Consider the following 16,455-nt stretch of genomic DNA (forward strand, 5'->3'; position numbering starts at 1 on the left):
AGTTTACCACACACACCCAAAAAGCTCATTTGGGGATTTTCTCCTTTCCAGTAATCCCGTCATTCCCAATCTGACACCTGTCACCGTGCTCGCTCGTGAGCGTGCGTGCGTGCGCGCATGCCACCGCCTCCCATAATTCCCAACAATCACGACCTTGCGTGTGCGCGCGTCACAGAGTCCTACCTGGCAGCAGTCTCGTCTTCCCGGGAGCGCTGGCTGGCTGGCGGTCTCGTTCCCAATCCCAGGAATCAGGGGGTCGCGTCTTGGTGGGGGACGGGGGAGGGAGGGGAAGGGCCTGGGTGTCAAGTTGCCAAGCGCCGCTGTATGCAAATAAAAAGCAAAATCAAAGAAATGAAAAGCACTCAGAAAGCGACGACGGCGCTCCCGACGGCACACTTGAGCATCCGGCCAGCGAGCGGCTGCCTCGTCTTCCTCGCTCGCTCTCTCTCTCTCTCTCTCCCTTGCTCGCTCTCCGTCCGTGACACTCGCTCCTCTCTTCCCGCCCACCTACTCAAGCCCCCCGCACACACGCACACGCACACACGCTTACACACGCTGGCTCTACTGTCAGACAAAATGCACATATCCCCCCCCCCCCCCCACGCCGACTATTTTCTGACATTTTCTCCCACCCACTCGCACCCTCTGCACTGTGAAAACAACAATCACTGTGTTTGTGTGTGCGTGTGTGAATATGATGCTGTGTAGAGCCCCCCACCCCTCCTAAACGCATCCATATCTCACCGAAACCTCGTCAAGGGCATTCCCAGAGTATACATGCGGCCCCTTATATATATATATATATATATATATACCGTATATGGCGTTAATGATCGGGACCGTCCAGGTGGTAATTATGTCCACTTAAAGTGCAGTCAAGAATAGGTTCGCTAATTAATACGGTTTTAAAACACTTTGTTCTATACAGTACAGTGGATCTAAAAAGTCTACACACCCCTGTTGTAATTCCAGGCTTTTGTGGGGCTGCACGATTTTTGATTGAAAATTGTACACAAGATTATTGTTCACAATTATGCATTATGTTAGGAAAAACATTTTGCTATTGCATTATATTTCAACAAATGACATCATTTAATATCTCCCCATCTCCAATTTTTGTTCTCTCGCTCTATTTAGTCCACATAATAACTTTAAGCTCCTGTCGCAGGGTTCGCCCCCTGGTGGTAGGCTATTCAAGGCATATTTTTAAAAAGAATACATTGCGAATTTTATTAGCTTAAAGTCATCACAGTGAATGAGAATAAGATTGTATAGTTTTATGTGAATTAGTTGAGGGTCATTATGATGTCTGTGTTGCCGGGCAGATTATCAACATATAAAATGGCAGCAGCGTCCGTCGTGGGTAATTGAATGTGCCAGGTAGATGCGCGTCCGTAGATGCGGAAGAAAAAAAAAAAACGGGGTTGGGGTGGCTGAGGGTTTGCATACGTGCAGACGCATGTCAGGGTAAATAAAGCTCAGCACTGAGGAACGCACAATCCTGCTGAGCGATAACAGAGAGATGAAACAAAGATGGCAACGTTTGCAACTAATTGCAATGGGATCCAATTGATGCGTAAACTACAATCTTGGCTATGTTAAGCTAAGCTACAGCCTGTAAGGAATCAGTATCATGTTTTTTTAAGGAAGAAAGTTGCAAAGAAGTTAGAGAATAGAAGGAGAATTAAATACCAAGAAACTATAAATAAGTTGGTTTTTTTAAGTCATAATTCTGAGGAAATGAAGATGAAGACATCCCATTTTTTGTCATGTATGTCAACCAACCAGTCGTCATGGGAATTCATACGATAAACTTCCTATTGACTTCCAAATTCACGTTTGCATTCTCATCTGCATCAAATTGGTGTGTTTTTGTTATATCGGAACTCGAACTACTTCCTGCTTCCGTGTCAAAGAATCATGGGAAATGTAGTCCTACTGCCGCGATCGCTTCCAATACGGTGCGAGGTAAGCCAGTCAATCAAGAAAGCCTTTAGCTTGAGCTAACATAACACAAAATGTTGATGAAGATTGACTTTGGTGAGAATTTATATACGTATATATATTTGATTTTCAGCTAAATTGTAGCATCGTTTTTAATTTGTACAATCTGGTCTGGTTAGATTGTTAAAAGCAAGGGAGCACGGTTAGGTTGTTTGGTGCCATTTTGTTGTTTGTCTGCTCTATTGTGGTGCACTTATTGAACGATTGCAAAATGGCAGCGTGATTATCCATAATGCTTCCACGACTTCACGCACTAATGTCTACTTTGAGAAGCCGGCCAGCGTCACATCTCCTCCATCGGCGCAAGAGCGGCACTCGGGAGCGTCCGACGCCTCCACCGCGCTGACATTTACAGCTTTTTGTTGGACCGCCACAGTGTGTCATTCTCTTTCGGCTTTTTTTCTCCAAAGTCTTTCTTGTGGTGATGACAGGTTTCCTTTCACCAAGATTCAAATGCGCTCCCTCAGGTGTATCTCAGGATGTAGCATTTACGCTTGTTGCTAAGCTACCGGCTAATAGAACACAACATTTTTTTCGGACCAAGTCGAAGCAAGATTTTTCCAGCAAAGTTTTAAAACACATCAAACACGTTTATCGCGTTCTGTTATGCAACTGGCCTAGAAATGAAGGTTGCGAGTTGAGACAACAGCCCAGGATGAGTCCAGTGTCAGATCATATTAGCAGTGTGTGGAGAGTTCACTTTTTTTTTCTTCTTTTTTTTTTTTTAAATGTAGGGTGGCCAGATGTGCCGGATTGACCAAGACAGTCTCAAGACAGTTTTGAGCCCTGGCTCCCGAGTTCCGACGGATTTCGCCAACCCCACAATATTACGCAGGTCCCGTCCAGGCATCCTTTTGTTTTTGGGAGAATTTATTGTATATTTGATTTTCAGCAAAATGATAGTGTCCTGGTTTTTAGTACGCTATGAAGTTAACTTTAACCCAGATGTATCAGCGGCTAACACTACTGGCCAACTTTGCTCAGAAACTGAAGCTAAGTGGCTAACTTTAACTCAGGTTTTTACAAAATACCTGAGCCACCACAAGGCTAAATTTACACCGGAAGCTACTGTGTCAAATTTGAAGTGACTTTTCAAATTAATCTTCACTCCACCACCGGTGCTAGCAAGCTAACTTTGCTTAAACAGAAATGTTTGGCTAATTTTACCTCAAGTTTGCTATATACCTGAAGATACTTGGCTAACAAGTTTACTGTATGACACAAACTACTTCTGTTTAGCGCACAACTAAGCTACAAGGCAAACTTTGCTCAGAAACTGAAGCTACATGGCTAACGTTACATGCAATAAATTTATTAAGATTACTGAAGCTACCAGGTTAAAGTTGCTCACAAATTCTACTTGAGTGACATAACTTAAATGTACTTTTGGACTGAAGCTACAAGGCAAACTTTGATCAAAAACGGAAGTTTCTTGATTAACTTAACCTCAAGTTGAAAATACAACTTTAGCTGCTAAGCTAACCATCAGAAAATGAAGCTACTTTGCTATCTTTACCATATGATTATAGCTATGAAGCCAACTTCAGTTGACTTTTTTGTTACCTGGCTTACATTGCTGTCATAGACTGGGGGAAACTGAAGCTACGAGGTTTGGTTAAAAACTTAAGCTACTTGGCTAACTTTACCTCAAGTTTACTATATACCTGAAGATACTTGGCTAACAAGTTTACTGTATGAAAAAAACTACTTCTGTTTAACGCACAACTAAGCTACAAGGCAAACTTTGCTCAGAAACTGAAGCTACATGGCTAACGTTACATGCAATAAGTTTAGTAAGATTACTGAAGCTACCAGGCTTAAGTTGCTCACAAATTCTACTTGAGTGACATAACTTAAATGTCCTTTTGGACTGAAGCTACAAGGCAAACTTTGATCAAAAAACGGAAGTTTCTTGATGAACTTAACCTCAAGTTGAAAATACAACTTTAGCTGCTAAGCTAACCATCAGAAAATGAAGCTACTTTTCTATCTTTACCTTACGATTAAAGCTATGAAGCCAACTTAAGTTTATTTTTATGACAAGTTACCTGGCTTACATTGCTGTGATAGACTGGGGGAAACTGAAGCTACAAGGTTTGCTTAAAAACTGAAGCTACTTGGCTAACTTTAGCTCAAGTTTATTATATACCTGAAGATACTTGGCTAACAAGTTTACTGTATGACAAAAACTACTTCCGTTTAACGCACAACTAAGCTACAAGGCCAACTTTGCTCAGAAACTGAAGCTACATGGCTAGCGTTATAAATTTATTAAGATTACTGAAGCTACCAGGCTAATGTTGCTCACAAATCCGTGCTAAAAAAAGAAGCAGCTCCTTGGCAGACTTTGCTCAGAAACCAAAGCCAGGCTTGGTCGTTGCCATTTCTGGGAAGGATTTGCTTTCGATCTCAACACTGCCCTCCGCGGTATTTGGTCCGTTTCCGCAAGCTTCCAAGAGACGGGACCGAAATAGGCGTTGAAATGATTGACGGAAATATATTCTCCATTTGTTCCTTCAATTGCTGCCTCCCCCGCTTCCACCCGCTCTGACAGGAAGCCGCCAATGGCTGACAGGCTCGCCGCTGGATAAGTGGCTGTTGAAATATGGAAGTATTCAGAGGCGTCTTTTGTGGGCACAGGTGCGCCTTTTCAGCCAACACCCGCCGCCAGATTTCACACACCAACACCTGCTCGGGTCAGCAACACTCGCCAGCGCCGATGATATCCCGCAGATGTTTGGCTTGCGTCTCAGGCCAAAAAGTTGCCATTTTTAGACGGGAACCCGAGCACTTAAGCCAATCCTCGCAACATCCGAAAGCGCAGCGAGGCGAGCGGCGACGCTTCGGGCAGCCGAGTCTGTTCCCGAAGACTCGAGAGGTGGCGGATTAGGTTGGATTTGGGAAGCAAGTAATTACTAGTACCCCCGCGGTGGTTGCCGTAATTTAATTACCTCGGCGACCTTCGTCCCTGCCCGGCAACAAAATACAGCCACGGTGGCCAGAAACCAGAACATTTGCTCGTCATGGATGGAGGCGTATTTTTTATTAACATTATGATCGACATTTCAAATCCAGTTTTGCAATATGTGAACTGCCCCACTTTTTTAGAGAGAAATGTTTATAATTGCCCATATGAGTAGCTTAAACTGTAAACATACCACAAACCAAGATTTTAAAATAAAAGGCTTCCAGGTGATTTACGGTACATCGTTGTCTTCCTTTTTTTTTTTTTTTTTCCTTGGGAGATCTCAGTATTGATCATTTGAAATGTCATCATCATTGTTCTCCCTTTTTTTTTTTTTGTATGTGTGTTTGTGCGAGTGTGCGTGCGTGCGTGTGTGTGTGCGTGCGTGCGTGCGTGCGAAAAAAAAAAAAAAAAAAAAAGAATTCCCATACCGTTCACCTAAACCGAACACTTCAAAATCCAGCCAGAGTCGTGGGGCCGCCAGGAGACCCAAAGGGGGACCAAAGAAAAGAAAGAAAAGCGAAGCCCAGCACCGACCAGACACCACCCACCGGGCCACTAACCTTCACCAACCCCAAAGACATCCAAACTCCAACAAATCAGGGAAACCTCAAGGGCCCAAAGGAGAAACTGAGGAAAGGTAGAAAGGACAGACGAAGCAGAGTGAGATCCACAGACACCAGCCTCGTTGACATCGTTGTCTTCCGATAAATTGGTGATTATGCAATTGTGGTAGAACATTTTTGACACATTTGGAAAATATTGTTGATATTGTTCATGTTTTTCAGCGCTTCTCATTTTGATGGTAGAATTCTTGAATTTCTATATGGTCGTGTAACGCACATGCTTTTGTAATCTAACAAGACATGTTTACAAAAAAGGCAAATATCGCATTTCTAGGTTAAACTCTGCTTTAACAACATCCACCCGGTCGATACAAAGTTACTGATATCTTCTTGAATGTTGTTATTTTTATAGCAGTGGTGTATTGAACGGGGATGGGTTGGCCCCCCGGGGCCCACCTTCGTTGCAGATACTCGGCAGCATCACTGCTGGAGCGAGCGAATGTTGTTGGTATCCCCGCTGTGTGTGTGTGCGTGTGTAGCAGATAAAACACACGGCGGCACAATTGCTCATTACGCAGAATTGACTGTGCGGCGCAACGGAGCGTGTGTGAGCGCGAGTCGGCCGCGGTGGGCGGTGCCGATGATGGATGCCCTCATTGGACATCAGGTGGGGAAAGCGCAGACGCCCCTTGGCTTTCGATTTTTGCTCCATCCCAATTGGCTTTTCATTTATGGACCTTCACACGTACTTGGGGTGGAAAAAGCTCAAGCGATCTCCGATTTGCAGTAAACAAATCCTTAAAAGGAAGAAGATTGAGGGAAAACAGCTGAAATGGCTTCAATGATGCTTTTAGCTTTTCTTATCCGCCGCCGAAGTTTAAATGTCGATTTCTAAGTGGAACGATTCGGTTGGTTTCTGTGAGATTACAATTCGATAAAGGTATGATGCAATAAGATTCTTGTTGTTATTTGTAAGTGTGGCATTTCCTACAGATATTTTTCTCCAATAGAAGACGTTTTGATATAATTATCTGAAAGTGGAAAAATTCATTTCCATTTGATGCACTCATATCATGTAAATCAAAACTAATGTTCCGATTCAAATCTTTTTTTTCTTCTTTTCCCTAAATCCTTAAAAATGGGAGGGACTAGCTAAATATTTTACTTTCTATTACTTGGATGTTATTTATTTTACTTTTTTCTGGAGAGCTCAGTATTGTTCATTCGGTAATTTTACCGATTTGACATCATCATTGCTCTCTCTTTTTAAATTAAAAAAAAATATATATATATTTTGTATGTGAGTGAGTACGTGTAAGTGTATGTGCATGTGCACGTGCGCGCGTGTGAGCGCGTATTCACCAACCCACCCAAAACCCTACTCGGATGTTATTGATGGTGAAATGGATAGCGCACTGTAGAACTGACGTTAGCTAACATGCTAGCTTTTACACTTTGCTAACTGACTCAAAGACAACTCATCCTAACATTTTATACATACTGTATCTTCGATCTTAAAACTATTCATGACATCTGTTTGTCTTCATCACAAACAAGTTTCACTGAATTAGAATTTCTTTTTTTAAGGAAAAAAAAACCGTTTGTAGTACATTGGCTATACAACCGCTAACGCAACAAAATGTTGTCATATTTTTCCGTTATACTGTCGAGTGTGCGGGACTCAATCGGTTTCTACGCCTCGGAAGTAGCCGAATTGTTTACAAACATTACGAAGTGGTCTTTAGCAGCCAGAAAAACAGACCTGAATGTCGTCGACGCCCTGGACGGCACCTGGCGGCTTTGATGCCTGGCAGAACGAGGCTGCCTCATACGACACTAATTACGACCAAAGAGCCTCATCTCAACCGCAGGGGAGGAGGGAAAGCCACGGGGGGGGGGGGATCTCACCAAGGAAAACGTTACATCATCGCTCTGAGGTCACCTTGCCAGGGCCCTCCATGTCCAAAAGCTCCGTGAAAGCAACTGATGTTTGACTCTCGACAGCAAGCCACAAAAAAAGACCCCAAAGAAAACAGGTTTGAGAATCAGCACCCTAATGGACTATGGCGCAGAAAATCGGGGAAAAGGAAGTCGGCGTGCGCGCCTCGCCATTCGCCTTCTCCTGGTTTGGCCGCCGTGCCAATTTGGATCCATCAGGTCGAATAAGAGAGGAGAAATTGGACGCGTCTCTGCGGGTCCCGGCTCGCCATCCCGGGCTGGAGCGCCGCGCGCCGACCCCCGAGCCAAATAGGCTTTAACGAGGCCCAGATCACACACCGCGCCTCGGGAAGGCGGCGCTGAACTCCACCTGAACTGACACTGCCGCTGACGTTCAGACCTTCAACGTACGTGTGAGGAGGGAAATGAAGGATCGTGTGGAAATTTCAAGCCGCTACGAGCTCGCGTCAAGGCACAGCTTGAGATTTGTCAGACAACGACCCATTTGTGTCGAAAGCAATTGTAGCGGATGTCGCCACGCATCGAATTATCTCATTGCATTAAAAGCCACAACAACCGCATCAAGTTCAAGTTTATTTGTATAATTACTGATGTTCGATGCCACTTTTTTTCGGACCAATACTAATATAAGTACTCAATTTGAGTACCGGTACCAAAAGTACCGATAACATTCGGACTTTTGATGCATAACCCCCCCCAAAAAAAGCAAATAAAAACAAAACAACGACAGATAATTTTAAAGAAAGACCTAGAAGATCTATCAGTAAATGTTAAGTTCTAATGTGTATAGAGAATATGCAAAATAAGTCATTACTTTTATTGTATTATTTGTGATTGATTTCATTATAACTATTTATTAAATATTTAATAAAATGTTAATCTATATGGAAAATGGTTTATATATATATATATATATATATATATATTTTTTTTAATTATTATATATAATTAATATATGGAACGGCATCTATTTTATGATTATTTGTTATTAGTATTATTGGTATAAGATGCTAAGATGTATGCAAAATATGTAAATTAATTAATTGTAATAAATGTCCCCATTGTGGGACTAACAAAGGTTTATCATATCTTATTTTCAGTTTTATCATTTATCATTGATTGAATGCACTTTAATAATATAAAAAAAAGTTTAAATTGCAGGTGGAAGTGGTTTATTTCACAAATTCATTGATTTTAAAAAGCCTTCAATAATATGCAAAATTATATGTTGCATCACATAAATGTACATTTTTCTAAAATATAATTGTGGGTCTAGTAAAACCACCCATTTTACTTAAAAACGTATATTGAATGTTATGCATCTTAAAGAATTTTGCAGGGCTTCAGAAAAAAAAAGCAAAAATTATTATTATTTTTTTTTACATTTTTAAATTCTAACAATGGGCAACAATTCTATGCAGATTTTTGCTATTCGCAGGCTGTCCCAGTGCCAGCCCCCCACCAATAGTCCCAATTTATATCAATTAACACGCTATTTTATAATAAATTAATACAAAATATTTTTTGACAAAGTCACTTTCATGCAAAAATGTTGCAGCACAGACACCAAAGCTAACACCAGGCCTCAGGCAACGACCAATCATGGCTCACCTAAGCTAAACCTAAGCTAAGCTGTGATTGGTCGATACCCTGAGCAACTGTGAAGTCATTTTCAGTCGACAGCAAGTGGCAAAATGGCCGCCCCTAGGATGGATCAAAAGGGGTGGATTTTGCTGCTGTTTAATTAATATTCATAAAACAAAATATTAATCAGAATGCCGTCTTTAGATTAGTACATATTATTGAAAAGAGCGTTTTTGGGTTGGCTACCCATTTCAGCCTGACCCAAAAAATAAAAAATGCGGAATGCGGTCGTAAATATGGCGAGTCTGACTAAAAAATGCGCCGCTAAAAATGCGCGCGGCACAATGAAAATTTGCCTTTCAGCAGCCATCTGCGGCTCTTCTCCTGCTGCCTTTTCACATTTTCTCCAACGAGCCTTCTGCTCATCACCTCGTGCCACTTTCCGCAAGAAAAAAACCCCCCAACGGTTAGCGGGGGCCAGGCAGCGCCGACCCTCTCGACCATTCCCGCCTATCGCTAAACGTCATTCCTGGTGCAAAAATCCTCATAGGGCGGCGTGAGCGTCCACAAGCGCCTTCACGCTCCGCGAGCTTTGCTTATGTAACGACACCGAGAAGAGGAAAGAAGCAATCTTTGGATCGGGGGGGGGGTGTACTCCACAGGAGAGATATTACCACGGTAATCTAGACGGAAATGGGTGTGTGCGGTGGAGCAAGATGACCTTGAAAATTTTAAACTAGGCGAGTTTATTTGTCAGAATGATTTCGTCCTTTTTTTGGAAAGGTTTATGAAGTGGTTTACACTAACAAAATGGCTGCCAACAGAAAGGAGCTCGTTTACAAAAGCACCATCGGTGTTGATCACTTTTGGCAGCTAGATGCGATGAAAAAAATGGGAGAAAAAAAATTGAGATTTTATTTTAAAACCATTTTACCCAGCCTTAATTTAATCTGATGATCCCAGTCTCCTTCCCCACACTTTTCCCCAGCAGCTAGCCGCTAATGCTAACTGTGCCTGGTGCCCCGTCGTCCCGCGGCACTGCGCGTCTACGCAAACATCCTCGGCCTTATCGCGACAGCGCTCGCAAATATCTCCGAGGCGGACCTTTTTGTCGCGCACGCGGCGCCCCTGAGCAAACAAGATTACACCGAGCAACGCGGACGGCCTTGTCGCCCCCGCCGCCGCCGCAGTCGGGGTTCAGAGACCAAGACGCACTGCAGGAAGCTCCACTCCAAGCCAGGGGAAGAAAAAATAAAAAGCGTAAACACACAAGATTCTTTACCCGTCTAATTGAAAAGCATTTAACTCATTCACTGAAGCAACCCCCTTCGCTCCCGGCCGTTTTACTGGATTTTGACTGATTTTGCAAGGCCCACAGAATATTGTGTTCTATTGCTATAAAAACATGGAACCTACCAAAAGAGAGATTAGAGTCTCTTCTTTCATCAGGAAAAAAAAGTATATTTCTATCCATTTCTGTTTTGCAGCAATTGGCATTAGAATATAGCTAAATTTCATCATTATTCACAAATCTGTTTAAAACAGTGGGGAAAAGAGCTTTTTGCAACATGGTTAATTTCTTATACTCTGCTGCCACCTGCGGGCCATTTTTGTAACAACTAGCTTTGCTTCAAGCATTCTCTTCAGTTCAGAAGCTGCATCAAAGCCTTCTGTTTGCTCTAGTATAAAAAAAAACAAAACAAAAAACGTAAATACACCACTCCATTCCTTTATACTGCCCACTGAGCAATTAAATACTATAATTAATTTAGCTTTTACTAAAATGGCCGCCTTCATTAAACAATTTTTTTAATCTAAAAGTTATCTAATGAAACAAGTGATTTAAAAATGAAAATGCCCATTTATTTTATAAATAATTGGTTAATTATTTAAACTTAAATACATACATTATATACATATTTTTTTAATGAGAACGTTCCCACATTTCACACATATATTGTAACCATTTCCCCCCCCCCGACCTGACCGCATCTATCGGTGTTAACAATCAAACGTGGCCCCCGAGCTCAAAGGTCGACTTTCAAGCGATGCCAACCCCAAAGAGGCACGTGTCCCTCCCCCATGTCCGGGCTGATCCGCTGCCACACATGAATAAGAATCACGGCAGGCCTGCGGGGGTCGGATAAAGAATGGTGACGCCTGTGGTCGGGAAAGAAAAGAAAAAAAAAAAAACGCAGATGGAAATGTGCTGGCTCCTCAGTCAAAATGGAGGCCACACAGAAATGGCGGCAAAATTTCCTACTTCCTAAACCCTTGATAGGGATTTTTAGGAAAAATCAACTTCAAGTCTCAATTTAACGATTAGGGAATGATTATAAACTCAGCGACTCCTCAGAGGATCATAAAGCATCAACACCTTTAATGACATCATTGTTGTCGCATAGCTACGATGGTATCAGTAACAAATGCATAAATCCTAAAAACGTGCTATTCTGTATTTTCCCAAACAAACACAAAAGGCAGCCTGAGAAATGTCGACTTTCCTCCAACACTTTTTTTTTTTTTGTACGTTTGGGTCATCATCTCGCTCGAGCAGCAACCTCGTCTGTTACGCCGCGGTTGCGTAACGTCTTTCAGCGAGGGCAGGCGAGCCAAACTAGGCCGGCGGGGGGGTGGGGGGGGTTGCAAGGGAGGGGGGTCGTCTCCATGACGACAGCATCCAAAGAGCAGATGCACCTGTGTTAGATCAGACAGTTTTTTTCTTTTTTTTTTTTTTTTTTGCGAGGGCGTATTATGAGAAGTGCCAAGACGGGTCTGTAACCTCCCCGTTTGCGCTGTAAAAAGTGTTAGGGCAGCGCCGTGAAGTTAGGTAAAGGGTCACGGGACAGAAGCGTGGCAATTTGGATGTGATGTTTCGAGGTCACGCCAAGGTCACAAAACCCCCGGCAGTCGCGGAGGGGCGAAAGCGCGAGTGCAGGAGGCCCGTGCCGACTTCCTGTTGGCCAAATGAGGCCTCATTGTCGGCAACAGAGAAGCTCTCAGATCAAAGTCGGCGCCCTGGAGAGGGCGCGGGCGTCTCTTTGAGGAGCTCCTTCGCCATTTTCAAGCGCTTGCAGCTCGCCTGGCGCTTTTTCAGCCATGCAGCAGCCACACAAACACGGAATATGTCACGACAGCGCATCATAAGGCTTTTTAAAAAAAAAAAAAATTATTAGCTTTGTTCAAAAACATTCAAATTATAATGTAATGGTTATTAATTTGAAAATTACGATACGGTTGTCCTTGATTTCGACGAGTTCTGCCCAAAACATAATTTTGCATAAAAATCTGGAACATTGTGAAGTATATTACAGGCTGGTATCAGATTTATTATGATTTCACCCGTACAGTAAAAATATAATAAAAAGGCTAACTGCTCGTATTTAATTATATATATAATTTATATAATTTAGCATAAAATATATAATAATATATAATAAAATATATAATAAAATGCATAATATATATATATAATTTATATAATTTTGCATAAAAATCTGGAACATTGTGAAGTATATTACAGGCTGGTATCAGATTTATTATGATTTCACCCGTACAGTAAAAATATAATAAAATGGCTAGCTGCTCGTATTTAATTATATATATAATTTATATAATTTAACATAAAATATATAATAATATATAATAAAATGCATAATATATATATATATATAATTTATATAATTTTGCATAAAAATCTGGAACATTGTGAAGTATATTACAGGCTGGTATCAGATTTATTATGATTTCACCCGTACAGTAAAAATATAATAAAATGGCTAGCTGCTCGTATTTAATTATATATATAATTTATTTAATTTAGCATAAAATATATAATAATATATAATAAAATATACAATAAAATGCATAATATATATATATATAATTTTGCATAAAAATCTGGAACATTGTGAAGTATATTACAGGCTGGTGTCAGATTTTTTTTTTTCAGTATTGGAGCATCTTTATGAATTATTATGATTTCACACGTACAGTAAAAATATAATAAAATGGCTAACTGCTAGTATTTAATTGTATATAATTATTAGGGGTGCAACACAAACTGATTTGACTCTGAAAATCGGTTTTGATTTGACAAACTAAAATTGAGATATGCGTTGAATTGTCTTTTATGATCTACACCACTCAACTCAACTTTATTTATAAAGCACTTTAAAACCAACAATCACCGCAGATATAAAAATCGGTTTGACATTGCTGATGATTTCATTTAAACGACCACTGCTGTTTTCTTAAGATGGAACCCAGGGGCAGTAGATACAATGAAAACAGCAGAGGCCCCAGAGTTGAACCCTGTGGAACACCACACCTTCCATTATACATGTGAATCTCTATTGCACGTATTCATCCAACCGCTTTTGTTTTTTTTGCTCAACATGGTATGACGGGATTACGATCATTAAACCCGAGGGCGACTTGATGAACCCTGGAGTTTGATCAAACCCAGGTTAAAAAACACTGCGAGCAATTTTTTTTTTTAAATTTTAACTTAAACCATCTATATTGTAAGTCATTTAAGCTAAGAATTCTTGGTAAATTAGGCTTCAAACTAATATCTTAATTGTGGGCACCGATTACTCACAGATTTTCGTAATTGATATAAGGGCTTCGTCCATTAAACTTGCATCCCTAAAAACACGAGTTGCAGGTTCAAAAATGCGTCCACCAGCAAACACAAAGTCTTAGCCGACGTTGCAATGCAGTCGTCAGCGTTGCTCGTCCCGGCTGTCTGGCGACGCAGCTCGCAAGTTTATTCTCGGAAGGTGTGAGAAACCTGACGCACTTTGCCGAAATAACCGCGAGCTTTCAGTTGCCGCGGCAACCCGGACCGGCGTGACGCTAACGGCTTGGAAGTCGCGCGTTGGGCTGATGGCGCTCATCAGTTGACTCTCGAAAGGCCCGTTTCTATGCGGGGGTGTCAGGTTGGGATTAAGAGAAAGGAAGGGGGGGGGCTGTGTTTTGAGGGGGCCGCACAGGCAGAAGGTTGGCCGGCGTCGCAACACTGCAAACAGACAACATGAATTACGCTCCCGTGTTGCGTTTTTTTCATCCCACTGGCAAGCCAGCGCCGTATTAAACAAGCATCTGGGTTCTTTTGGCTCAGGGTGTGCACCAGGGTAGCTTCATGTCGCTCTCGGCTAATCGCTAGTCCCCTCTGATGCTATATCACAAGGGCGACTGGAAACTGAAATGCTGAATGACACGATATTGTACAACTGATTTCAGTGTGTTTTTTTTTTTTGTATCTTTTACTCATTTAGTCCCAGCCATTTTTATCGAAGCAAACCCCTTCGCTCCCGGCTGTTTTACTGGATTTGGACTGATTTTGCAAGGCCCACAGAATATTGTGTTCTATTGCTATAAAAACATGGAAAATACCAAAAGAAAGATTTGAGTGTATATAGATTTCTAGCAGCAATTAGAATTCTAATATAGCTAAGTTTCATCATTATTCACAAATCTATGTAGAAATGCCGGTGAAAGAGCTTTTTGCAACATGGCCCTGGTTGATCTCTTTTGTTCCGCTGCCACCAAAAACGTATAAATACGTCTTTGGGAGCATGGTAATATTTAAAATAGAACATATTTATATGTTTTTGGGAGCAAATGAGTTAATAATGAACTCAAACAGTTGGTTTAATCAAAATCAGGGCTTGACTGATTTTTTTAAGCTAATATTTATTTCGATATTTGGCATAATAAAATTCTGATAACTGATTAATTGGCCGATTAATACATTTTAAAAAAGTCCCTGAACGCTGACAACAATAAATGAAACTTTGTATTTGTTTAACTTTATAACAGAAAGAAAAATCTCTATTTTGTTTGCCCGTTTCTTGGCAGGAGCAGGAAGGTTTAAATGTCATGATGTTGATCTTTTTGCTGTATTGAGTAAGAAACCAAAACAATCAGAACAATCTGCAAAAAAATCCGACGGACGATAATATACGGTTTCTCCATATGGTGGGTTTTCCCAGATTGTGGCTGGGTTTGGAAACGATCCCCTCCATTAGACCAAGGTTCAAGGTTCAAGGTTGTGGTTCTGCTTTGTTGGTGTGTTGGCGCCGCATCAATCAAACGTCAATCAAACAAGTCTCAAGAACAAAAAGACAAAGCAAGCGTGTCTGTTTGCTGCCAGCCAGCTAAAAAAGCAGGAACCCGCCGGAGAGACGAAGCCCGCCCGCGCCCGCTCGCCCACCGGCACCCGCTTCGGGCCTCAGCTATGTTGGCCTCCCCATCATTGCCTTGGACGTTATAGCAATCACTAAAAAGCTGACCTGAGAGCAGCTTGACATTTATTTATTTTTTATTGTGGGAATGCTGAGCATCATTCTCAAAATAATTTTATGGATTACAATTTCACTGAAATGATTTAAGCAAATCTTCGCATTCGGCTTTTCAGCATTCCCTCGTAATTTCTACAGAAATTGCAATTTGTCTAGTTAAATAATAGAAATCATATTTTTTGTGGGGAAAAAAAAAATGAAATTGAATTTTGAGGCTTCAGCTCCACAAGAACCATTGAAAGTCTAATGAGGTGTTTTAGCAAGTGGGCTAACATGCTAGTAGCCTGGCGTCGGTTGTCGTGCGGCGGCGGCAAGCAGGGTCGACCTTTTGTGTTTGTCATATCTCCTCCAGCTCAGGGCGACCGCAATGTGTCCGAGACACTTTGGCTCACAGAGGACACATTAGACAACCACGAGAGAGTCGGGGCGGGGGGGGGGGGGGGCGTCCCCGAGGACAAGCCTTGTCCTCTCTCACTGTGTCACCGTCACGCCGTGATGCTTAGTGAACGGCGGAGGCGAGGGCGGCCTCCAGCACGACACGCGGACCTGCGACCAAGAACTACCGACCATGTCAAGGCGTAAAGCTGGCTGATGATTAAGAAGTGGCGATTAGAAAAAATTGGGATTGAAATTAAACTACTGTGCAGTCAACCAGGGGCGATTCCAGGATTAGAAATTCGGTCTCCGAGCACATCCGATGAGGGGGGGGGGGGCTTTTCTTAGGGGGACAATGCTGGATCCGACAACCTTCGATTAGGGTTGGTGCAGTGTTGCCCCCACATATTTTCCAGTCCTTTTTGTTTGCCGGTTTAAACTTAATTTTGACTGGGCTTAATAAAGCTTGTGGTTTTTGTCCTCACTCCTTTTGTCCGGCGTCCGGCGTATGTTGTGGTCGCTTAATGAGCCAAAGAGTCCGCAACACTCGGCTCACCTGCTTTCTGGATTTTGGTCATGTGACGTTTGTAAGCTAAGCGATTGGGCGTTAGTTAGCGTAACGTGAGCCCTGAGCAACTGTGATGACATTTTCCGTCGACAACACATGGCAAAATGGCCGCCCCCTGAGATGAAG

The 16,455-nt window shown here is 42.0% G+C and overlaps 1 protein-coding gene across 4 annotated transcripts in view; it reads right to left on the reverse strand.

Moving 5' to 3' along the window:
• The window catches only part of syt1a (synaptotagmin Ia), an 86,831-nt gene that overhangs the window by 43,203 nt on the left and 27,173 nt on the right, over positions 1 to 16,455 (reverse strand). For 2 of the 4 annotated variants that reach the window (XM_077545586.1, XM_077545589.1), the window contains exon 3: positions 184 to 320. The exons of 1 other annotated variant lie outside the window; for it this stretch is intronic. The gene's annotated coding sequence lies outside the window, so the exon portion shown is untranslated. Of the gene's footprint in view, positions 1 to 183; positions 470 to 16,455 lie in introns of those variants that run through there. One more of the 4 variants, XM_077545587.1, reaches the window with a different exon arrangement.

Source organism: Vanacampus margaritifer, chromosome 15, assembly GCF_051991255.1.
Source record: "Vanacampus margaritifer isolate UIUO_Vmar chromosome 15, RoL_Vmar_1.0, whole genome shotgun sequence".
Lineage (NCBI taxonomy): Eukaryota > Metazoa > Chordata > Actinopteri > Syngnathiformes > Syngnathidae > Vanacampus > Vanacampus margaritifer.